This window comes from Trachypithecus francoisi, unplaced genomic scaffold (genome assembly GCF_009764315.1).
Source record: "Trachypithecus francoisi isolate TF-2019V2 unplaced genomic scaffold, Tfra_2.0 Lachesis_group3, whole genome shotgun sequence".
In the NCBI taxonomy this organism is placed as follows: Eukaryota; Metazoa; Chordata; class Mammalia; order Primates; family Cercopithecidae; genus Trachypithecus; species Trachypithecus francoisi.
Window position 1 is genome coordinate 142,319,888 of NW_022681468.1, and position 25,904 is coordinate 142,345,791.

At 40.9% G+C, this 25,904-nt stretch overlaps 1 long non-coding RNA gene across 1 annotated transcript in view; it reads left to right on the plus strand.

The window, feature by feature from the left end:
- The first annotated feature begins 2,429 nt into the window (after positions 1-2,429).
- LOC117070703 overlaps positions 2,430-25,904 on the plus strand; it is a 70,341-nt gene continuing 46,866 nt past the window's right edge. Inside the window, exon 1 of the long non-coding RNA XR_004432010.1 lies at positions 2,430-2,549. This is a non-coding gene — a long non-coding RNA (uncharacterized LOC117070703). The remainder of the gene's footprint in view (positions 2,550-25,904) is intronic.

Consider the following 25,904-nt stretch of genomic DNA (forward strand, 5'->3'; position numbering starts at 1 on the left):
CACTGCAACCTCAAACTCCTCGGCTCAAGCAATCCTCCCACCTCAGCCTCCTGAGTAGTTAGGACTACAGGCCCTTGTCACCACACCCAGTTAAGCAGCTTGTTTTTAAAATGAAATCATAATTACACAATTGTATATGAAATTACATAATATTTACAAATAGACCAATTTTCTATACTGCATAATGCAGTCAACCTGGTAAATACTGACTTACTATAGCAATGTCTCATATTGTTAAATCTGTACATTTTACTTTCTGTTTGTTGCCAGGAATGGCTTTGTGAGGTCTAAGCCTGTTGGATGCTAAGCTCTTGCCTTCCTAATTCTGAGAAGACAGAACTCAGTCCAGCTAGACAAATAGTAATTCTACTGCTTTTAACCCAGGAGACAAAATATTAACATTTTTTTTTGAAGATAGAAGAATACAAAGAAGTTGATAATATGGAGAAGAGTGAATTTTGCAATCATAAGCAGTCCATATTTTTATTTGCTTTTTTAAAGGACTAAGGGTTAAAGTTGTTTCTAGAAATCTGCAAATTTTTTTTTTCCTTTTTTTTTTTTTTGAGACAGAGTCTCGCTCTGTCACCCAGGCTGGAGTGCAGTGGCGCAATCTCAGCTCACTGCAAGTTTCACCTCCTGGGTTCACGCCATTCTCCTGCCTCAGCCTCCTGAGTAGCTGGGACTACAGGTGTGTGCCACCACACCCAGCTAATTTTTTGTATTTTTTAGTAGAGACGGCGTTTCACCGTGTTAGCCAGGATGGTCTCGATCTCCTGACCTTGTGATCTGCCCACCTTGGCCTCCCAAAGTGCTGGGATTACAGGTATGAGCCACCATGCAGGGCCAAATTTTTTATATTATTTTCAGTGTGCAAGTGCTTCCTGTAATTGTGGAGAGTCTGTTATTAACTCTATCAACTCAGACATATTCTCCATGTGTTCCTCAATCCTTATGCCCTGACTCCTGCCCCATATGCACACACTGCCCCCCCCCCCCCACAGGTGTGTCTTCCTGTGTGCACACACACTCACATATACACAAATATGCAGCAACAGGAGTCTACTCTGTTAAGTTAGAAAATTTGCTCTCTCTGTTCTCAGGTGAGGTAACAGAACGCCTTTGTTCTTTTTATATCTTCCTAAGTTCTTTGTATGGTTATCAGTTACCAGAGTCCTCTAAGACTAAGTTCAAAGCCTTTAGCTCTATGCCCAAAGAGTAGTTTAAAGCCATGGAAGAATCTATCCTTGTCTTATTTAGAAAGGATTTCTCTCAGATGAAAATGGAGGGCTCTTTCAATCTTTAGCTTTATTGTTTAATACACTCACTCATGCATGCAAGCATTGATTCATCCAGTAAATGTTATTTCTGCACACCTACTTTATGCCAGCCTATGAGGAGAGTAAACCCCATACTATGTCCTTACTTAGCTCACAAAGAAGCAAGGGATACATTCATCAAAACACTAACTTCATGACAACATGACAAATTAGGTAGTGGACAAGTGTGCTCAGTGTCAGGGGTGGGCGTGCTGAAGAGGGAGTGACGAGCTCTGCCTGCCTCCCAGAAGAGATGGTATTTGAGCCAGGCCTTCAGGAATGCTGTGCACTTCTAGAACTTGGCAGAAGGTGAGGGGCTGCAGCCTAGGAGAGGGAACAAAGAAGGAAAGCACAGAGAATGTGTGGGAGCGACAGGTGGTATGAAGTGACTGGAGTTGAACTCAAGGTTGCGAAAGCCAAGAGTGGGCAGGTTGTGAGGAGCATAAGGGCTGGGTCTGTCCTGGGAATTTGCCTACTTCTTTCTTGACCTTCAGGATATTTTTAAATTCTAAGTATAAAGACGGAGATTAGAATGTCTTCTGCAATGTTGGATTAGAAAATATGATAAACAATCAGGCTACGTTTTGGTGGTGGTGGCCACAATAATGACGACCTCCTGCTCCTCCTCTTCCTCCTTCTCCTTTTCCTCCTCCTCCTCCTCCTCCTCCTCTTCCTCCTTCTCCTCCTCCTCTTCCTCTTTCTCCTTTTCCTCCTCCTCCTCCTTCTCCTCCTCCTCCTTCTCTTTCCTCTGCTTCTTCTTCCCCTACTCCTTCTTCTTCTCCTCCATTATCTTCCTCCTCCTTGTGCTCCTTCTCCTGTTATAAAATAGTAGGAATGCATGATTTTGTTGTAATTTTGCAAACAATGGTGCATAGAATGCCTGGGGAAATTTGGGTGCCACTCTGTACTAGTTTTCTATTCAGAAACAAGATGCAGTTATCTCATACACATAAAATGTTAATGAGTTGAGGCTCTGTGCCCACTGTGAACTACCCATGGCCTGGATCTGCTGTGGAGAACTCTGGAGATTGCTGGGTAGAATGTCAGAATTCAAGTGACCTCAAAGCCCTATTGTGACCAAATGGCTCTTGGTATGAATAGGGATGTTCACACTCACGCCTGTGACCACAGACAAAGTAGTCAGCCCACCATCCCTAGATGATTTTGCAATCTTTGCACACCAGAGTGGCCATAGGCTTGTTTTCTTCTGGACTAAGCCTGCAGATCCTATGAGTGAGTAGGAAAATCTAATGTGAAAATATGTGCCTTGCACAGGTTGTGATATCCAAAAAGTTACCACAGGGGAAAATGACTAATTAACCTTGTTGATTCTGGAGAGCCAGTACTTAGATGCTAAGAGCCAAGACCACGTTAGTTTGCCAGGCAGGTTAGACTAATCAGAGTTGGCCAGGATATTTTGCGCATTCAGACACAGCCTGGATCCCCACAATAGTTTCTTGGCCTGACTTTCGATAAGCACTCCCTGTACATAGGGTTATTTCTGAACCTCCATTGTTGACCTAAGCAGGTTACTACTCCAGCCTCTAAAGGACCAGTGCAGCAGACATCCAGCCTTGCAAGCTCACAGTCATAAACATTTTTCTGAGCTCACATAAGCCCATCCCAGAAACACCTTCATGCATTTCATAAAAGGATGTAAAGGATCAATGAATTGAATTTTGGCAAACCTAAGCTTCTTATACTGTAACTATTTTCTCTAAACTCTGTCTCAGCTTTCTGCATTCATCTATGACAACTCTTCATCTATCATCAGATTTCTCATTATTGATCCCCACTCCACCCCTACCACTCAAACAAGTTTGTTACTTTCTCTGTATTTGCTCAGTCAGCTTCTTTTTTCTTACCTAAATTTATCTCCCTCCAGCTCTTGAGCTCTGGCTTACTTTTTATATTCTCCATAACACTTTCCCCAGTAACCTCTAGAAGTATCTTCCCTTTTTTCATTTGCGTTTTAGTAAATATTTATTGAACGTATATTTTATGTCATTATTATGTGCTACGAAGAATATAAGGGCAAGGTAGGATATTTATGCTCCAAGAGCTTATGGTTTAAAGAAAAAACTAGTTAGACAGACAAAGGAAAAGGTGACTAACAGTGACTAGAGGGATGAGACCACAAAAGAAATTGCATTTGAACAGAGCCTTGGTGAATGTGAATTATCGTTGATTTCTGACTGTGTTTACCACATGTTGTATCTTGTACTACGGCATGTAATTACACCTAATGTGACCGTCCTTTAAAACATACAATTTATTTCATGCCCAATTTTGTCAACTGTGGGTGGGATTGGTCTCCCTGGAAGAGAGTAAACTCCTTTAGTGCAAGCCCTGTCATCTTTTTCTCTTGTATTCTTCAGGCATACATCCTGTGCTTCATTAGTCCTAGCTGGATCATGGACACATTACCATCATTACAAATATCAATAGTTTGTGATTACTTCAAACAATCTGAAGTTGAAGGATCCCAGATATCCTTTAAAACAAGGTGTGTTGTACAGAATTATAATAGTCTTGGTAATGACTGAGGTCAGGAAACTTTGGCTTCTTGATTGATGATTTCCCCAGGAGTTTTTATAGCCAATCTTCCTGCTTGTTGGAATTGCTGGGAAGTAAGGATGACCATTTGCGAGCAACCCAAATAGTGATGCATTTCAAAATACTGCTGTCCTTCTTAAAGCTACTGTACCACTAGAGTCTGCCTAATGCCTCCAAAGGATCCTCTACAGAGGCCTCATTAGAAACATTGAGATCTTGGAACCTAAATTTAGAACTAAAGTAATCTGATGTTGGTGGCCACATATCAGCCTCTCCTAGAGCACAGCTAACTCTGCCATATGGCCTAGCATAATCAAAGGGGAGGAGCCTTCACACCAAGCCGATAGGGCCCTCATGGGAAATGTTGGCCTTTCATTTCTGTTTTTCCCCATGAACTCAGTATTTAAAAAATGCTTGTACTGTTACCTGGTGGCAGTTCATGGCCTTAGGAAACTCTGGCTTCTTGATTGATGATGTTCCCCAGGAGTTTTTATAGCCAATCTTCTTGCTGGTTGGAATTGCTGGGAAGTAGGGATTACCATTTGTGAGCAACCCAATACACGAGGCAGTGACTTCACATTTGGGGTGTCAGGGTTACCCATTACTTTCCTGCTGGAAGCAGCATTCTTCTCAGGTGGTTCCGTTCCTGTGTCACCTCCTTCAAGCTTTAGAATTCAGCAAAGACAAAATATTGGTTTATCAGACATCAACATATGCTTATTCCTCCTGCCTTTCCCCCTTACCCAGGAAGACAGAATTGAGGGCTAACCACTTGAATGTCTCTGTGTGGCACTGCTTTCAAGATTTCAGCTATCACAGTCATGCAGCAATACCTTTTGGATCAGGAAAGCCTCACTGTCTAAGGACTTGATTTTCTGGACTGCTAGCTTGTGTTCAAGGATGTTAGTTTCCCAAGCATGGCACTTAGCAGTTTTAGGAAATGCTGATACAACTGTAGCAATTTTCCCCAATTTGTTCCTGACGAAGAAGTCTCTTCAAAATTGAGTTGGCTTCTTTTCTTTTATTCAAAAATGCTGGTAAACACAATTAGCCTCATTAACCTCAGTTTCTGTTTCATAACCGAAAATTAGCCTACAATCACTGGTTTGCTGGAAAGCACAGTTGTAATTAGTCTTTAACTGACTGATATGAAAAATCTGTCTCTTCTTTAATTTCTCTGACATCTCAGTGAATATGAAAACATGTCTGAACTCTCCCACATTGGCACTGGGGACAGGAGTAAAAATACATCAGAGATTTAAATCAAGGATCTCAAGCTGAGACACGAAAACTGATACTCTTGTACGCAGAAATTGGAGACAAGGGGGCGTTTGTTGGGGAGGTGATAAGCAGAAGGTAGAAACTATGAAGTCTGTTCTCAACACCATTTCTAACATGTCCAAAGGAGGTTACTGGGACACTGACTTCTATAGGCAGAGTTAAATGATTGTCTGTCAAAAAAAGACAGGGAAAAAAGTACTTGCTCTCTTGGCACAGGTGAAAAATCACTATCTCAGCCCTTGAAATCAATTTTGTTGACTGGCTTTAACAACAATGCCTTTTTTGTGAGCAAGATAAGAAAGTCACATTTCCTGAGCAATCTTGACATATGCGTCATTCTCAGGCTAGCACTTAAAGATGCGACTTTTAGGTCTTGTGACCAGAAGAGCTGAGATCATGAGTTTAATCAAGAAACTCTGTGGTCATCATTCCTCCAGTGGCTGGTACCCCCAGAGAAAATATCCAGTGCGGGAAAGATGAGGATGTTCATTTCCTTTAGCTTGACTGATAATCTGCTAAGGCAGAGGGAAAGTAATGTGAAGTAGTTCAACTAGGTGTTTAGGTCTGAGTTTAACAGAATGTGGCCTGGGGAGCCACGCTGTGACTGGTGTCCATTTGGTGAAGTTCATAAATCTGGGTTAGTCACTGAGTAGTGTTAGTCCATTCAGGCTGCTATAATAGAATATCATAGACTGGGGAGCTTATAAATAGTTTATGATATTCTATTATAGCAGCCTGAATGGACTAAGACCAAGATCAAGGCAGATTTGGTGTCTAGGGAGGGCCTGCTTCTTAGTTCCTAGATGGCAGTCTCCTTGCGCAGTCCTTGCTCAAACATGGTGGAAGGGGTGAGGGAGCTCTCTGGGATCCCTTTTATGAGAGCACTAACCCCAATCATGAGGGCCCTGCCTTCTTGCTCTAATCACCTTTACAAAGACCCCACCTCCTACTACTGTCACCTTGTGCTTAGGATTTCAACACATGAATTTTGGGGAGATGCAAGCATTCAACTTACAGCACTGAGGTGGCTAATTAAGCATACACACTTAAGTGTGCCCTTTCATACCCTCTGCTCTTAGAAAGATGGCATAATAGGGATGAATATCTCAAGTATTAGAGTCCTTAACACAGACATAATTCCTTTCTTTGCCACTTCATCCCCTCCCACACTGTTTTGTTCTCTTAACTCTCAGTAAAAGGTTTTAATTTCCAAGTTGTTTCTCTATAGATTTGGATGGTGACCCCTGGCATGCACCCCCTCAAGGCCTCTGAAATGCCTCCTTGTCAGTGCGGACTCTGGTTCGAGGGCTGTGAAATTGAGTTGAGTTGTTCTGTCTCGGTTCCCAAACTGCAAATGAGAAATCTTATAATTCAAATTGAAGTTCTCCTGCGTCACTCCCTGCACCTCTTATCAAGCCTCATAAGAGTGAAATAAAATAGTCACTAAATCAGAAAACAATCCAGGGCAGTAAAGTAGCTTTTATTAGGCACCAAAGGCATTGGGTACAAATAAAATAATGAAGGAAGACATTAATATTACTTCCTCTGTGCTTGTTGGAGAGAGTGGTGTGTGACACTTGACTGAGTAGCAATACCTATGAAGCATCTTTCTTTTTCTCTTCAGCATTGTTTATATCAGAGGTTCTGTCAATGCAATAGCCAGGTTGGGAATAGCCATACAGTTGGGCAAGATAACCGGATCTAATTATTCAGAGTCCCCGATGGAAGTGTCTGAGTTCTGTTTTAAGAGAATTCTGTTTTAAGAATTCCCAGGAATGTGCCATTTAGGAACCACTGTATTCCAAAGAATGAAACAGAGCCTTTTACTTGGAGAAACATGTTTGTGCTTAGCTGTCCCCCACTGTACTCTGCTTTCTCTGGCCTTACAGTCATATGCTTTCTCCATTTTATTTTCTGATTATTTCAAACAAGCATCGCTTATCCTACACAGAGAAGAAAGAGCATGGGGGTGGTTATTCTGACAAGACATTCAGGGATAGAGAACGCTCTTTCCCCCTGGCATTCATTTCTTGTGTGTTTCTTTTGAGTAATTAAACACAGAAAGGTCACCCAGCATCCTGGCAATAACAGGAAATGGGAAGGGGGAACGTAAAGTAAAAGCAAACAATCAATATGAGGAAGTCAACACTGTGTTTTTGTTTTCCTTCCAGTTTCTATAAAAAGGGATTAGCTATGTATCGATTATTCATATGCCACCTACTTCCCCAAAGATTTTTGAGGCAGTCCAACTTGATAGCACCTCAGTAACACCTGCAAGTTCCTAGATTTAATTTCTTGGCAGAACAACAAGCCGATACAAAAATCTGATTTGAGTGCTTCTGAATTTCAGTGAAATAAAAAATTGGTCTCAGCTAAAACACCTGTATTCACTTGTTCCAGTTTTCTGTTCCACCATCCAATCATGTTACTTTCATTTCAGGAAACTATTTCCTTTCTTGCCCTGCTCAGATGCATGTGTTAAAACAGGAGCAATTACAAGATTTGACTCTCCATTTCTTGCACCTTGCTGGCCCAGCCCAGTGAGGAGTGCCATCTGTATCTCCATAGCCCCGGCACTTAGGGGGCCCAGTGTCAGAACGAACCCTCTTTCAACAGAGCAGCTTATCTAGAGAATGACCACTCTCTGGATCAGTTCTTCTACTTGATACCATGATAGGATTGAACTCTTCATTAAACTGGGTTGTTGTCATTCTGTGAAAATATCTTCAGCTTTCTCACTCCATGGTATTATTGATGTTATTCCTTTGGCCTGGACCTCTATTTAAACTCCCTGATACAATCCTCCTTATTCTTCATGGCTTTACTGAAAGACGCTTGTCCCATCAAGCCTTGGGTATCGGTTATCAATTGTCACAATAAAGCTGCATAACAAATAATCACGTTTTAGTAACATACAGCAATGAACATTTATTTATTTATTTTTTGCCTCACAAGGTAACTGCATGGTTCTTATGGTCTCAGTTGGTTTCACCCATGGATCTGAAGACAGCTGTGTGATGGCAGGAAGGTCTCTTGATCTTGGTTTGGCTCTCTCACATGTAAGGGGTTGGTTGGCTGTGAGGTGGCCTAGGATGGCCTTAGCTGGGACAACTATGCTTTTTTCACATGACCTCTCATCCTGTAGCGGGTTAACTTAGGATCGGTCTCATGGTGGAGACAGGTTTGTGAAAGAAGGAATGACCTTGCCATTTCCTTGAGGCTCAGGCTGACAGGTGGCACACCATCACTTCTGCTGCATTCTGTGGCCCAAAGCAAGTCACAAGGCCAACTCAAGGCTTAGGGAGAAACTGTTCTATGGGAGAAACTGCAAAGTTACATCACAAAGGGTGGGGAGAAATGAATAAAAACTTGGAAAAATGTTTGCAATCATTCTACCACAACTTTTGTGATTACCTGTCTGGAGTAGTTTTCTGTTGTGCTTCATTTTTACTTTTTTTTGAAAGCAATTTATAAATAGGATATCATTTGGGCACTTGTTTTACCTCCATCTATGACTCCTTTAAAATCAAAGGCTGTGATTCATTTATTGTTTGGTCCTCAAGTTGCTTAATGCAGTTAAACAGGCATATGTCAGATTAGAAACATTCTAAAAATAAGGCAAAATAGAAAACATAAGCACACAGAATTTTAAATCTGGAGTAACTTCAAAAGTTTATCTAGTGCATTACCCTGTGTTGCAGTGAGTAAGCTACCCAAAATGAAAGGCCAACAAAAAAAATTGCCTCAAAATGCAAAGAAGGTCCTTCTCTAATCAATGCTGATTGCAAAGCAAACGCTATTCATGCACACCAACACTCCAACTTTAATTTTTAAATTTCTTAGCAGACAGAGAAAAGCCATTTTTCTGTCTTCATCTTAGCCTTCACTGTCTGCCTTCCTCTTCTCACTGTGATTCAGCTACGCACTTCATCAGTCACAATGACATCTGCTTAGCGTTCAAAGATTGGAACAGTGCCTGAGCACCAAGAATAGTGCTTTGCTCAGTAACTGCTTGTTGAGAACAGAGATGCAGGAGGGAATTTCTTCCACCTTAGTGTCTCGTGATCCTGTCTAATAAAGGATTTTCCTGGAGGGCCACCATGTGATCCTGCAAAGGATTTTGGCTTCTCTGATGTCTTTTCTCATCTCCCTTTCATCCATGGCTCCCCGGGGAGTCAGTCCACCTCAGAACTTCAGAGCAGGCTGAGGCACCATCTGCTCAGAGCTTCCATCTAGTCTTTTGGCCAGAGCTGTATTTTAGGACAACAAAGCCAGTCCAGTCTAAGGAGCGAATTCTGCTCTGAAAGAGAAAGGGAAGATCAAGTTCTCTATTGATTCATTCATGTTGAGAGCTCTCCACTTTACTGAATGAAATTCAATTAATATTTTAGGTTTTTAATGAAACTTGTTCTCACAGTGGCTTTTCTTGTCACCATTTATTTGAGTCCTACGTTTCTAGAAGTTTTGTAATCAGTATATGCCAGCATGGTTCTCCAGATTTGGTTTAACTCCCCTGTCAAATCACTGAGAAAGAAGAGGCTGATTTTGTTTCACTTGGAAAACAGTTTTTAAGGAAAGACACATGTAGCCTATAATCCTGTGCCCTTTATTGTTAGCTATAGTCTAGTATGTTCTTAACCTCAGATGATAATACAATGTATCTTTCAGATTCATCCTGAATCATTTTCTTTGAATCATTCGCTTATCATGCTATGACGATGGCTTTGTGACTTTAGGACAATCTGATCTCTAGTTCCGTGTAGTCATTTAACCTCAATTTCCAGTGTTCCCCCATCAACAAGGTAGTCTAATTGATAGCCCTGACAGCCTTCTTGCTTCTCAGGATGGTCAACTCTTCTCCATGACTGTCAAGATTCTGTCTTTCCTAAATTTGAGCCTTCCCTGAAAGTCTTTTTTATCAGAAGGGCATAGCTTTCTATTTTGCCTTTACAAAAAGGAAAAAAAAAAATCTTTCTCTACAAAATCATTTATTTTCTTCTCTGTAGGCAGAGTCTATTTGAAAATTCATAAAGTACTCTCTTAAGAGTGGCTAGAAATGGGTACGAGACCCGCAGATTTATAGCCTGCTTCAGCCAGACAGATTGGGTTTCACATAATCCTTTTGAATAAAAGAGATCAAACCCCAACTCTACTTCAGGCAAAACGGAGAGGGACAGTCGGATGCAGGGACCTGATCATCATCAGGTATCTCCCCCTCCCAGATAAATGTAAATACATAGAATAGGCTGAACTCAGTACAGATGAAGTAGGAAGAAGCTTTATTCTTCTTCATCACTCTCTTGCAAAACCGCTCTGTTGACAGTTATCCCCTCTAGTCAAATCTTCTGCAGGATCCAGAGCTTTTGCAATTCCTTTCAGGTAATAAAACGTCCAGCTCAGCCTAATAACAAAACTCTAAACTTTCATCCAAATTAAAATGTTTCCCCATCTCGAGCTGAAACACGTACAAGGGCAGGGAGGGCATGCAGTTCTTTTTGTCTTCCTCTTCCCCATCCTCCTCCTTGAAAGGACTGAGCCCAAGGAGTAAAGAGTGTAACAGGAAAAAGTGCACCATGCCCTTGGTCCCTAGGGTTTGTATTTTCTGAGTGTGGCCAATGTGAATGTTCTGATTCTTTTGCTTGTAGGATATGTCTGTGGTTTCCTCAGGTACTTTTCCCATCAGGTCTCTGACTGCAATTCCCTGAAGTGCTGTTTCCCACTGGACACTGACAGCACCCCATCAACCCAAGGCTTTCAGGAGTCCAGGCCGCACCGTCCACTCCTGAGCAGAGCCAGGAACTGGGGCAAGGAGTTGGTGGAGCCGGGGGCACATGGTACATGGTCTAACACTCTCCTCACTTTCAGACCATGCTCCTGGAACCCAATCTGCTGCCCAGTGTCCCTGAACCTGCTTCTAAGGCTTGAGCAAGCCTCTCCCTGTGTCCCTCCTCCCGAAGGCAGACTGCTTCTGGTGTCCATTCTGCTGATCCAGTGGGTGGCTGTTTGTGGGCATGGAATGGAGCTTAGACATGCAGTGGGGGTAGCTACAAGTGTGCCTACAAGGCTGTCATAATGAGGGATGGAGTCAGTTGGCGGAGAAGAGGAGAAGAACTACATGGTTCTTCATCATGGCCAAGAGACCAAAAATGAAGAGCTTGGGCTCTCTGCACATCACTTTCTAGTATAGGATACAGTGATGACTGAAGAGTCTAAATACAAACCTAGACTTCAAGATACTGATGAAGGCATATCTGTCAAGATAAGGGGATGGAACCCATTTTACTTATGTTAATTAGCTTGATGTATAAATGTTATTATTATTATTTTTTATATAGAGATGGGATCTCACCATATTGCCCAGGCTGGTCTTGAACTCCTGGGCTCAGGCAATCTTCCTGCCTTGGCCTCCCAAAGTGCTGGGATTACAGGCATGAGCCACTGTGCCAGGCCCGATTTTTAATGTTTAGAGTTATATACTGTGGGCCTCAAGGCCTCAAAATTGTTAGGGGCAGATAGGATACAGAGCCTATTGGGTTATGTCGCCCTACAGTATTTATCTGTATAGTTCCTGCAAGATGACCTAGTCTAGCTCCTTTCTCTAGAGTCCTTATCTGGACCACAAGAAATACTCATTTACCCACCTTTGGTGGAGACACATCCATCTCCTATGCAGGCCTCTTCTCTCTTTCTTCTGCCCCCTTAAGCTGATGGAGCCTAAGAATTTTTTTAGGTGTAGATTAGGTGCCATCTTCTTCATCTCTCAAATTCCAGAGGACCTATATCAGACTTTCTGAGTGGGTCCTTTCAAGCCCTTCTCACTTGGCTGAAAAAGAGGGGGATGTACCTCTGTCCTCAGAGGGGAGGTTATGAGGGAATATATGGCACATAAACTGTCTCTCAAAATATCTGTACTAGCACTTTTACAGCTTCATTGAAGCATAATGATGTACAAAACAACTGCACATACTTAAGATGTATAATTTGATGGATTTATCATACACAAACATGCATGACCAAAACTACAATCATGATAATGACATATCCATCACACCAAAGGTTTTCTCATGCCACTCTGTGCTCCATGCCTCCCTGACCCCTGTCCTCATCACACCAAAGGTTTTCTCATGCCACTCTGTGCTCCATGCCTCCCTGACCCCTGTCCTCAGGCAACCACTGATCTGCTTCCTCACTTTGTGTTTCCTAGATTTTTGTGTAAATGGAATCGGTCTGGTTTGCTTTTCTGTTTTTCGGGGGTGGGAGGGTTGACTTGTCTTCTTTCATTTAGAATAATTATTTCGAGATTCATCCAGGTTATTTTGTGTTTGGAAAGTCTGTCCCTTTCTACTGCTGAGTGGTATTCCATTGTACGGATGATGGGTGTGCCACACTTACATTTAGGTTGCTTCCAGGTTGAGGTTATTACATATAAAGCTGCTGTCAGAATTCACATACGAGTCTTTGTGTGAACGTATGCTTTCATTTCTTCTGGATAAATACCTAGACATGGAATGGTTGGGTTGTATGATGTCTATATAGTTAACATCTTAAGAAATTGCTGAACTGTTTTCCAAAGTGGTCGTACTGTTTCACATCCCTTCCGTCAGTGTTTAGGAGTCCCAGATGCTGCACATCATCACCAGCACTTTAACGTGAGTTGCTCTAGTGGGTGTGCAGTGGTGGCTCATTGAGGCACTACAACTTTTGGAACCCTCAATGTATTATTCGCCTTCTTCCCTATACAACTTATATTTGGCAAAATGTGTTTTAAATCTCCTGAGCTGAGGAACTCAATAAAATGGGGTTGCAGGAGGGTCTCTGACATCTGTTTTATTAAAATTGATCCTTGGGGTCTCTAGTGAAACTTAGAGAAATAGGGGAAGTAACCCCTCACATCCTACTGACCTTGCTGAGAATGTACAATGTAATACACCTGGGTGGGCATACGAATTCATTCACCCCTACCAGCTGATATGGTTTGGCTCTGTGTCCCCACCCAAACCTCATCTTGAATTGTAATCCCCATAATTCCCTTGTGTCGAGGGAGGGACCTGGTGGGAGGTAACTGGACTATGGGGGTGGTTTCCCCCATGCTGTTCTTGTGATAGTGAGTTCTCACAAAGTCTGATGGTTTTATGTGTTTGACAGTTCCTCCTTTACATGCTCTCTTTCTCTTGCTTGCTGCCATGTAAGACATGCCTGCTTCCCCTTCTGTCATGATTGTAAGCTTCCTGGGACCTCCCCAGCCATGTGGAACTCTGAGCCAATTAAACCTCTTTCCTTTATAAATTACCCAGTCTCAGGTAGTTTTTTACAGCAGTATGAAAATGGACTAATACACCAGATTTCTCTGCCAAACTGGAACCCTGATTATCACCAGCAACTATTGTCATTTTCCCGGATTCCCCAACAAGAAGAGGCTTTATTCCCTTAGCTCTAATCTGAAAACATTCAAGGCAGGACTGTGATTGCCCTTGTTTAGGTTACATTCTCATCCTTGATGTCTTAGTCTGGTTCTCCCCCAAAGCAGATTATGATATAAGGGTTTGAATGCAAGTTGTTAATTTGGGAGCATTGTCCCAGAGAGCACTGTGAAGCAGTGGAGCGGTGAGGCAGGAAGAGGATCAGTACAGAATTTGGTAATGACTTTGGCATCCACAGCTTAACCATGCTGAGGACCCTCTGAGTCTGTGAGAAGTACATCTCAGAATTGCCCCCAGCGGAGGATGTGGACACTGGGCTATTAAGCCATCATCTTCCATTCTCACTGGTTGAATGTTTCTCTCTAGGGACACTACCGCTCAAGCATTCCACTGCCTGGGCACTGTGGCTGGACCTGTTCTGCAGCCAGACTCTTGCTTAGGCAGGGACTACAGCGGGCAGTCAGTGTGAAGGGCAACTGTCTGCAGGAGTCTTTGGAGTAGGCTGAGCAGTTGCAGGTGGGCTACCACTAGCGATGCTACATCTGGATATCCCGGTGGTATGACTTCCAGCCTTAGCTAGGCCCACCTGACTCGAGTGAGTGGAGGGGGAAAGAGACCAGGGAAATGCATTTCACAGAAGAAGGTATAGGAGTTGTTCTGGGTACGTTCATCGGTTTCTTCTAGGAGTTTTACAGGAACCATTTATGGTGGTAAATTGCTGATTAAAATCTTTGCAAGTTTGTTTCAAAATGTTTTAAAATGAAATCCTAAAAGGTAGCCTTAATGTAACTGTTTACTCCATAATTATTTATTCCTGGTACTCTCCCAGAGATCTCAACTAATAATAGACTCTTCCCTTTTTTCTTTATTTGCTTTTATCCTTTGGGGAAAACTTTCAATCTTCAGACAGTGACAAAAAACGTATTGAGCAACTGCTGTGTGACTGGCTCTTGTATCAGGTACTAGGGATGCTAAGATGAATGCCCTCAGGCTGTGGAGGTAAATTCTATGCGTCTTCCCACCAGTCAGATCAGAAGACTTGAGGTTCCCAACTAGAAATGTCAGATGAGGCTTTCCCTCTTTCTTCTTACTTCCTCTGATTCCAGAATGATGTTTTGAGCACAGCATGTTCATCTCTTTACAGAGTAAGAACAGCTTCTTGTCTTTAGGATGCAATTTTAAAGAGAAGTGTCGCTATTTTTTCCCTGCCAATTTTGAACACTAGGCTATGATTTCTCCAAATTTGATGCTTTATCACATTCCAGGTAGTATAATCTTTATATTATCAACATGTGCACTCCCTTGCTTTTTCTAGCTGTGCTTTTTTTTTTTTTCTTCCTGGAATTTATATTTCTGTCTCCCATCTGCCAGCCTTTCCCATAAACTCTCAGGCACAGAATTTATTTCAGTTTTCTGTAATCTCACTTTCTAACACCAATAAATAATCCACCTATCTCTGAGGCCCTGCTGACCTTTTGCTTCTTATCAGCTTGATATATTTTTACTTTCTGTCTTTTGTTTTTACATATTTTCGCTTTGGTTCTCTGATCTGGCCTCCTTTCCCCCAGTTTTGTACCCTGGCTATCTGGTGGTGGCCTCCCAGCCCCTACCTTGTCCTTCTTTTCCTTTGCAGGGATCCCCAGCTGCAAACTCTTACACTACCCACTGACGTGTCTTCTGTGTTCCTGCTTTTCTCACTAGGGCTGCTGTCTGCTTAGCGGTTTGGGTTGCAGCTTCTCTTGGACCCTGGTTCATTCGCCTGCTGTGCCCTTCTCTTGCTTTCCTGGCCTGTACTCACTGAATTCCCTTATCTTATCTGACTCTTCCTCAATGGGGAACTTGCAGAAATTGGAAAGCATCTTTACCCAGCCAGCAAGACTGTTGGTGCCCATCACCCACTTACTGCAATGGAACAGTGGAAGTTCACAAGAGGGTTGATTTTGTTGGGTGATACTGTGAGAAATGCTGACGATGCCTCAAGGCCTCTCTTCCGGCACAGGGCCCCCCTCTGCTCCCCTGGACCCTCCCTCCTCTAGTGGCTGCTGTGAACCTGTTGTGCCGTGCTGAGATTTGTTTAATACTTTATTTTGACAGTTCTAAATTAGAGAAAACTTGCAAGAAGAGTAGAAAAACCTCCCATATGCTCTTGTTCCTTAGTCTTCCCTGACCTCCATGACCCTGACATTTTTGAAGATTGTAGACTAGTCATTTTGTTGAATGTTCTTCAATTTGAATTTTCCGAATTTTCCTCATGATTAGACATCAATGACATGTTTTATGGAGGAAATACCACAAATGCTGTGATCTTTGCAATGCATTCTCTCAAGTGGCACACAATATCTGTCATGTTACTGGTGGTGTTAAGGTTGATCACTCGATTGAAATGGTGCCTGCCAGATTTCTTCACTGTAAAATTACTCTTTCTTTGTTATTAATAAATATAATATGGGTTGTACTTTGACACAATGTAAAATCCCATTCCTCATTTAGCTTTTACCCATGTTTCTTTGTTTTTTTTTTTTTTTTTAGTTCCCAGCCAAGGTTTATTTTATTTTATTTTTATTTTAAGTTCTGAGGTATGTGTGCAGGATGTGCAGGTTTGTTACATGGGTAAACGTTTGCCATGGTGGTTTCTTGTACCTATCAACCCATCACCTAAGTATTAAGCCCAGCATGCATTAGCTATTTTTCCTGATGTTCTCCCTTTCCCCGCCCCTTCCCAACAGGCCTCAGTGTGTGTTATTCCCCTTCCTGTGTCCATGTGTTCTCATTGTTCAGGCCCCACTTATGTGTGAGAACGTGAAGTGTTTGGTTTCCTTTCTTGCATTAGTTTACTGAGGATAATGGCTTCCAACTCCATCCATGTCCCTGCAAAGGACATGATATTGTTTCTTTTTATGGCTGCATAGTATTCCATGATGTGTATGTACCATATTTTCTTTATCCAGTCTATCATTGATAGGCATTTAGGTTGATTTTATGTCTTTGCTATTGTGAAGAGTGCTGCAATGAACATACATGCTTGTCAATCTTTACAGTAGAATGATTTATATTCCTTTGGGTATACGCCTAGGAATGTGATTGCTGGGTCAAATGGTATTTCTGCTCCTACGTCTTTGAGGGATCACCAGACTGTCTTCCACAATGGTTGAACTAATTTATGTTCCCACCAATAGTGTAAAAGCATTCCTATCTCTCTACAGCCTCACCATTTGTGATTTCTTGACTTTTTCATAATCATCATTCTGATTGGTGTGAGATGGCATTGTTCTAATGATCACTGATGTTGAGCTTTTTTCATATGTTTGTTGGCTGTACAAATGTCTTCTTTTGAGAAGTGTCTGTTCATGTCCTTTGTCCACTTTTTCATGGGGTTGTTTGTTTTTTTCTTGTAAATTTGTTTAAGTTCTTCGTAAACTCTAAATACTAGACCTTTGTCAGATGGATAGGTTGCAAAAATTTTCTCCCATTCTGTAGGTTGTCTGTTTGCTCTGATAGTTTCCTTTGCTCTGCAGAAGCTGTTTAGTTTAATTTGATCCCATTTGTCAATTTTTGATTTTGTTGCCATTGTTTTTGATGTTGTTGTCATGAAATCTTTGCCTGTGCCTATGTCCTGAAAGGTATTGCCTAGATATTCTCTAAGGTTTTTATAGCTCTGGGTTTTACATTTAAGTCTTTAATCCATCTTGAGTTAATGTTTGTATAAGGTGTAAGGAATGGATCCAGTTTCAATTCTCTACATATTGCTAGACAGTTCTCCCAGTACCATTTATTAAATAGGGAATGCTTTCCTCGTTGCTTGTTTTTGTCAGGTTTGTCAAATATTAGATGGTTGTAGATGTGAGGGCTTATTTCTGTGTTCTCTGTTCTGTTCCATTTGTCTATATGTCTGTTTCTGTACTAATACCATGCTGTTTTGGTTACTGTAGCCTTGTAGTATAGTTTGAAGTCAATAACCACATGTTTTTGCACTCATCAATATGTTTCTTGTCCAAATTAATGATTATTGTGATGGTTGCTAAATGGTTATTTTCCAATACTGTCATTCATTCTACATTTATTAGCTGGCTTCCTGTCATAAGGAAGGATTTTCCCTTTTCACTGATGAATTTATTCATTTATTCATATCAGTCTAGACTCTTGGCTTTCTAGTTAATTCAATGGATTATAAACAATTCTTGTTATTTATTTTGATGCTCAAGTTGCCCAAGTTTGGTCAATAAAAGACCCTATGTATGTGAACTCTGGGCATTTCCTCATCGTTCTTTGACCATTTCCTTATTTTCTGTCCCAAAAAGTTTTCCAGACTCACTTTGAGACATATCCTGTTCTTCTCCTGACACCTGAGGATCAGTCGTGTGTGTGTGTGTGTGTGTGTGTGTGTGTGTGTCTATGTAGATAGTATTCATTCTTTCATTCTTTACTTTTCAACTGCAGTGAAAATCATTGCTACTTCCAATTCCAATCCAATACCTCAGGGTCTATTTTAAATTTTCTCCTTTTCATATTTGTACTTCTCTTGCTTGACAGTGAGAAAGCTGTCACCCAGTGTTCCCACTACCTAAGTCTCCTGGTATGTAATCAATCTCTTGACCCCACCTGGCTGCCCCCTCCTTGCTTGCAAGCCCAACCCCTGCTTGAGCCTGCTTACTTCAGATCACTTACATATTTGGGTCTGCCTTAATGGCTTTTTGATACAGGAAGGAAGGAAACCAATTTACATTTTTTAAAGAAGAGAAGAGGAAGAGAAAGCAAAAAAGTAGTGCCTGGGAGATTTTTTCCAAACCACATTTGTTATTTCCATCTCTTTTTGAGTTTACACAATTACTTCTGTATCACTTATAAAGTTATTCCAGACAAATAAAACATCTATCTTTGACTATTCTGCTCTGATATTTTTATTTTTTGTACAGTATGTGGACTGTTTATACAAGTAGTCACTACTCAATTATCTTTGGATATGAATAGAAACATCAGATACACATTTTAGTGCTGTGAAGAAAATAAATTCTGTTTTGATCAAAATGGGTTAGGTTAGGCTTTACAAACATCCCTGAAATCTCAGTGTCTTAGCCCAATGGAGCTTATTTTTTGTTTGTGCTATATTATTGCCCAAAGCAGGTGAATAGATGGGATTCTCAAAGGCCTAGGCTTATGGAGGCTTCATTCTAGATGTGTTCCCACAATGACCATGATTGTAGAAAGAGACTGTCACTAATTGTACGCCAGCTTTTAAAGTTTCTACCAGAAAGTAAAACATATTATTTATGCTGCTATTTCATTGCCCAAGGCACATCACATGACCACACTTCCCAGGAAGTAGAAAAGTATATTCCTACCATGTGTCTTGAAAGAGGAAACTCTGAAGTAGTTGGAGAAGAGTACTGACTCCCAGAGTGCTTTGGCAAGGGACACCAAGGCTCCGAATTTGGCTCTCACTTTTAGTACTAGTCTTATCTTGTAACATTTCTATTTCTTTCTCTGCAAGACAGGAAAAGCTAGTTCATGAGATTATAAAGAAAAAATAGTTCAAGTGTTTCATAAAATGCAAAATACTAAAGGAAGATGAGAGCATCATGACTATCATTTCTAATAGTCACGTCACCAAATGGCAGATAAACTTCCTGGGAGCTGTGTTCATTTCCCCGGTGGATTCTGTATTCCAAGTGGTGATAAAGATAATCTTTTCCAGTTATAATAGTAATAGATGCTCAATGTTGATAATTTTCCCAATACAAAAAAATTTATAAATAAGAAAATACAAAGATCCATTATCTTAAAATAGAACAATATTTAACTTTTGATATACATACTTGGCAGTTGTTTTCTACATATAATTTAAGTAGCTGAAATTATATGTAATATTTTTCTAAATTTTTACATAACCTTCAACTTTTAACATTTTCTCATATAATTGCAGATTCTTTTAAATATTATTTTTAAAGGCCACATAATATTTTATAACCAATTAACCATTTACCTATCGTTGGCCACTTAAGTTGTTTCCATATACATGATATTCATGATTATTTCACTCTGCTGACAAAGAGAGAAGAATGCCTTGCATCTACACTGTACCAGTCCTGGACCTCAGATTCATTTCTTTCCTTCCTCGGCTCTTCTCCACATTATCGTACTCAGGGTCAATTGGCGTCTGGCTGAATTTACCTAGTGGAAGACACTAACAGGAAAATTGCAGAATGGGGAAAGGAAGAAGTCCAGAAGTATTTCTCCCCTCACACTGTGCCATGGATGGTTTCTTTGGCAGTAGCTATGCCTCTGTCTTGGTTCCATCTCTCACCAGACAGGCCCTTCGTGGTTCCAGAACCCCAACCCCCAACAAAATCCAAACCTTTGATTCCAGTAACACCCCCTGCTCTCTTTGTCCCTCTAGACTAGGTGTGATAGTGGCTTCCTGCTGTTGCTAAACTCTAGGTTTCTCATCATCTTCTGACTGGTGCTCAGCTCCCTTATCACGTGGGTTACCAGCTCCCTGCATTAAATTCTATCTGTTGGAAATGCTTGAAGATGTTGATGTTTTTCTGGCTAGACTCTCATTTATTCTCACATTGGGCCACTGTAGCTTCTATCAGCATTTTCTGTCTCCTCAAGCCAACATGAGCTTGTCTTTATCAGAGAAACTTAGTTCCTAAGAAACAGAACCTCATTAAAACTTTTCAAACAAAAATGTAAAAAAGATACAGTCATTGAAAAGATTAAAAAGCAGCACACATTACCAATAAGCAAGAAGTACAACTAGGAATCATGAGGGAGTTAGACTAGAAAGTCCCTCCCCTTCATCCTTCCTTTCTGCAGAAGACAGAAAATAGGAGAGAAAGCAGTACCCTCAGTCCCAGTTCTACATAACTTCTCAAACCCAGTAGCCAAGATGAGCTCCCTAGATCATTTTCCCGTTTTCAAGCCCTGCTTGTTTCAGGTGTCTAAGCTTCATGTAATCAGCTGTAAACAGGAGTGGGGTGTGGATGAGGTTGAGGCTCTGCAGCTTGCTGTGCTGGAGAGGGTGGGGCAGCTTCTCTGAGAAAGAGCACGTGGGTGGGGGCACCTTGATGAGCAGGTCCCCTACAAGCCTATTATTTAGTGATCCTAAAAATATATGGACTTCCTGTTTCTAAAAATTTGCCACACTAGTGTGAAAGAAATATCTCTTAATATAGGACACATAAAACTGTGGGATAAATTATAAAACAACATCTTGTTAGTTCATGACTGAGCAGATAGTAGAGTTAGGAAAACCACTGGGGCCTGAAATGAAGAAAAGTTTCCTCTATGAATGGAGGGAAGTGGGGAAACTGGATCAAGGGATGAATATCAAGTACTGGCACTGGGGAATTTTTATTATACAGTTGTTCCTTGGTATTCCATGAAGGATTCATTCCTTGTGGATACCAAAATCCCCCATACTCAAGTCCCTTATATAAAATGGAACAGAACTTGCATAACCTATGCGCATCCTCCCATATACTTTAAATCATCTCTAGATTACCTATAATACCTAATACAATGTAAATGCTATGAAAATAGTTCTTGTACTATTTTTAAATTTGCGTTATTTTGAATTTTGTATTGTTATTTTTAATTGTTTTTTTAAAAATATTTGTAGTCTGTGGATTGCAGTATCTGCAGGCAGATGCTGAACCCACGAATACAGAGGGACAACTATGTAAGCTCGTTAGTGAGTATGAGTGGATTCATTTTGTTATGATTTAAACTAAGTTAAATATAAATATATGTATATATATGCACATATAGTATATTTCATAAAATAACTTTAATATATTTAAACTGGAAATGCTTCCAAATCTGTCTATAATTGGTCAAAGCTTAGTTTTGAAAGAATACAGGTTTTTCAAAATATATTCCCTGCTCCCTGTTTCTGTTATTGCTGCTACAGAGAACCATATGCAGCTGTAAATCTCTAGGCTTTCCCCACTCTAATATGAAAATTCGTTGCAGAATGATTGCTGTGAAATGCCTCTTTTTCTTTACTACCATGGTAGGAGATTACTATGAATTTTCTTATCTTTTTGATGAAAAGAAAGTAATGTATGAGACTCTTCCTTATTACTCAAAGGTGTTTTGAGCCCATGGTCCTTTCTTGTGTAACGTCAGCATGTCCCTCACCACAGCAGGGGTGGATGATACATATCCACTTACCTTCTCACTGGCGTTTGTGGTTTAACGTTCAGTTCCTACTCCAGGTGAACTTACTAGTAGAAGATACATCCATGGGTCCCGAGGCTTCCTGAGTCATTCCCTGTCGGTCTCTACTCTGCTCCCTTTCTCTACTTTGTCTATAGTGTCAGTGTCTATCCTCTTGCCCCAGCCTATGAGGTCCTCCAGTTTCCCATACAGTTTCCTTTTAGCATTTCCAGGTGATAGTTGCCTCTTCATCTTATCAGTAATTGGAATATCAGCAGACCCTCTACTCTTAAACTAATTTACCAGGACAGTGGGTTCATCATTTTCAGTGTTGAATTTTTGGCTTTCACATCACTCTGATCTGCACTTCTGTGTATATGAACCATAGTTGGAAGTCAGGTCTGACTCTGAGGTCAGTCATGGTCACTGTTGCTCCAAAGTGTCTCTCAAAACATGGCATCTTTCTAGTGTTCCTGGAAACAATGTTTCCCTAAGGGTTTATCTTTGGCCACATGTTTTCATGTGACATTTGCAGTGGTGTGCTGGAGGGGCTCATAATAGCTAATAAGAGCCCACTGTCAAATATTCAGGAATTTTGTAAGCCAGTTTTTAAATCACAGTTTAAAATCAGCCATGGTGGGAGTATGCACACCATGGAAATTGACAAATACTATAAATCAGGGCTTCCCCTGCCCAAGCTGAAATCAGTTTACCAGCACACTAGTGCATTTGGGCAACTAAAATTAAAATAATAAAAATAAAGAGATATTTTTAAAATCATAGGTAATCTGGCATTTTTATTATTGAGAACACTTTCTAAATTTTTTTTTTAAGATTCAGCAGAAAAACCACTCAAACAGGTAAGTGAAGATTGCCTAGAGGAAATGAAGAAATGCTACATATAAAAGAAAAAAGTTGATAAACTAGGCTTTGTTAAAACTAAAAAAACTCATTAAAAAGTACTGTTAAGAAAATAAATAGGTAAGCCACAGACTGGAGAACATAGTAGGACTTTATCTAGAATGTGTAAATACATCTATAAGTAACCATAACATAAAAAGATAATAGCTCAATAATGAAATGGAAAAAATATTTGCATAGAGATTTCTCAAAACAAAATATGCAAATGGCCAATAATCACATGGAAATAGGATCACCATCATCATAAGAGAAATAAAAATTAAGTCTGTAATTGTGTTAGTCCATTTTCTGTTGCTGTAAAAGAACATCTGAGGCTAGCCAGGTAATTTATAAAGAAAAGGGGTTTATTTCGGCTCACAGTTCTGCAGACTGTACAAAAAGCATGGTGCTGGCATCTGCTTCTAGTGAGGTCTCAGGAAGCTTACAATCATGGTGGATGGTGAAGGCGGGGCAGGCGTATCACATGGTGAGGGAGAGAGCAAGAGAGGGAGGAGGAGATGCCAAACTCTTTTAACCAGCTAGCTCTCACATTAGCTCTCACATTAACTCTCACAATAGAGTTAGAACTCATTCTTTACTGCAAGTAGGGCACCAAGCCATTCATGAGGGATCTGCCGCCATGACCAAGACACCTCCACTAAGCCTCACCTCCAACAGCAGGGATCATGTTTCAACATGAAATTTGGAGGGGACAAACATCCAAACTACATCAACAATGAAATGTCATTCCACATCTACTAGAATGGCTAACATCAAAGAAGGCATCAAGGATGTGGAACAACCAGAGCTCTCCTATTGTGCTGGTAGAAATGAAAAACGTTGTGAGTACTTTGGAAAACTGTTTAGCAGTTCCTTTTAATGTTAAACATACGTCTACTCTTTGATCTTGCAATTCTACTCCTACCCAAGACAAATGAAAACATACCTACAAAAACACTTGCATAAGAACCTTTATAGCAGCTTTTAATCACAATAGTTCCAAACTGGAAACTCCCCAAATGTCCATCAACAGTAGGATGAATATACACATTGTGTTACATGTATATAATGGAATAGGACTCAGCAATAAAGATGAACAAATCATTGGGGCATACACCAATATGAACGAATATTAAAAACCAGTGAGGCAAAGGAATCAGACACCAAAGACTACATACAGCATGCCCCTGTTTATATGAAGTTCGGCAACAGACTGAACTAACCTTTGAAATGGAAACAGTGGTGACCTTGCAGGGGATGGCTTTGGTTAGGAGTAACTGGAAAGGAACATAAGGCCACTTTCTGGGATGATGGAGATACTCGATGTCTTGATTAGGGTAGTGGTTTCACGGGTGAATATATTTTTCTAAGCTCATTATTTATATGTAAATTCAATTCAGTAATAATAAATTTTAAAAATAGAAATAAGCGCCCACCCCCGCTCCCCCTCAAAAAAAAAGCAATTTAAAGAACCAAAATAAAGTATTTACTCAAGTCTCAGGAGAATGAGGAAGTAACATTTTATGTGGTTTAATGATAATATCATACAGAGTGTTAGATTGTAAGACAAAAAGAACAGATAGCAGAAAGCAATTTAACCTTGTACTATTATACATTTAGCATGATATTACATTAAAGCTCTCCACCAATCATTTTATTTTATATTAATGATTCCCCAGGAGAAGTAGTTTCACTTCTGGTTTTTTAAAAGTAGTTTGGCCTGTTTACTCATATTAGTAGAAACAATAAATTCAATAAATCATCACAGCCTCCCACACTCCTTGGCTGGCATAAAGCTGCTGACTGACAGTGTAGCTGCCAGGCGCTGCAGGACCTGCACCGCCTGGCTTGCTAATTGCTACACAGCCAGGGAGATGTGAGGAGAAGATTATAGGAGAGGAGGCAGGGAGATGAGGAAGTGTGCCAGGAATTATGGAAGACGGTAGGGATAGCCGAATCAGCATTTCTGAAACTAGGTGTTTGTCTATCCTGGTGTGCACGTGGGCACCATTGTGCTCACAGAACAACATGGTATCTATGTTTTTCATCAATATGAGCAGTGTCTGTGGCCATGTGACACAGTCTTCCCAATTCCCAGACTTCTGGGTTAACTTTGGCTTAACTATTAAAGTGAGATAGCTTCAGCTCATTCCTCATTTTGATGACCATGGTTTTGACTGTTTTGGGGGACATTTCTGAGAATTCCTAGATGGTCCCCATGTGTCCTGGTGCCACCTGACAGCATTCTCCCAACCTGGCTCACTTTCTCAGTCCTCTCTGGCCTCTGGGTCCCTGTGACCTGCGGTGTGAGCACAGTGTACCCAAAGCAGCCTCATCACCAGGTGGATCCTAAACTTAATGGCTCTTCAAGCTCTTTTTAAAAAGGTGAGAGGAAAGCCGGAGAGCGATTGTAGCATTTGTTGTCTTAGTCTGTTCAGGATGCTGTAACAAAAATACCATAAACTCAGGGGCTTATACGCAACAGATATTTACCTCTCACAATCCTGGAGGTCGGGGCATTCAAAATCAAGGCAGATTTGGTGTATAGGGAGGACCCACTTCCTAGTTCGTAGACGGCTATCTTCTTGCTGAGACCACATATGGTGGAAGGGGTAAGGGAGCTTTCTGGGGTCTCTTTTCTAAGGGCACTAACTGTATTCATCAGGGCTCTGCCCCATGATTTAATCACCTCCCCAAGGTACCACCTCCCAATACCATCCCAGCGGGGTTAGGATTTCAACACATGAATTTGGGGGAACACACATTCAAACCACAGCAGTTATGCAACGTCATAGTTGCTGAGCTCTCACTATTGGCACATCCCCATCATCCTGTCCTGAGAGCTCCTTCCTTGGACCCTGGCTTCCTCATCTTATTGCTGGGACCTATGCTTTCCTCATTGAATCTCCTGTCCACTCTTCTCTTCCCTACCCTGTTACTGAGACTGGAACAGAGGAAATGAAAACCTCATTTCACATGACAGCAAGTTCTTGTTGTTATTATTGCCTTACTGTGCGCAGTAATTTAGGTTCTCTTGTCTTGATAATCCCATTCTTGGCCATACCCTTACCTCCCTAACCAGGAATCCTTTAAATAAAAGTGTACTACCTGCCCTCACTCTTAATCTTTGCACACATAGACACCCTACTCATTATACTCAAAAAGCTGCCTTCAGTTTCATAAAATAGTATTTTGGGCTCCCTTGTAATTCATTTTTTTAATGAAATTTGACTGTTTTCCTAATACAGGGGATATTTAGGTTAGATGTTTG